Raw genomic sequence first — 590 nt, 5'->3', positions numbered from 1 at the left:
CCTGGGCAGGCTCCCCCACCCACCCACCCACTCATAAAAGCAGCTCCAGTGCGACTCAGGCACAGGAACGTTTTCCTGAAAACAGTTCGTTTTGTGAACTCTAGGAATTCTAGGGAGCCAGTATCCAGTGAACAAAGAGCTGAGAGTATATGTCGCGAGTTGGGGGTATTGCTCTGCTGGTCCCTAGGAGGGCCGGTGCAAGGCATAAGAGGGTATGTTGTATTTGTGGCATTAATATGTCTGGGAACAAACTGTATACTGGTCTATGAGGTCTCCCTTCTGGGTGGGCATCTTCCCAGAGGGGAGGCCCTCCCCAGAGAGTTACTCCATGATAACTCCTTAGTGATTTCATGCAAGACAAAAGTATCACCTGTCCACCAATAGTGGGGGTGTTCATGGTATAGCCTCAGAGTGCCCGAGGATGAATGAGACAAAAAGTGAGAGGAAGCATGATGGATATTTGGGTGAGAAAGGAAGGAAAGGAATAAAAAGGAGAAAGAATAAAGCATCCAGGGAGAAGTGTAAATGGGTTTATCTTTGTGCACAAAAACAACAGCTGCATGGATATTGGCAGATAAAGCATTGCCCTG

This window comes from Lipotes vexillifer, unplaced genomic scaffold (assembly GCF_000442215.2).
Source record: "Lipotes vexillifer unplaced genomic scaffold, Lipotes_vexillifer_v1.1 scaffold204, whole genome shotgun sequence".
Classification (NCBI taxonomy): Eukaryota; Metazoa; Chordata; class Mammalia; order Artiodactyla; family Lipotidae; genus Lipotes; species Lipotes vexillifer.
Note: the sequence above shows the minus strand (reverse complement) of the source record.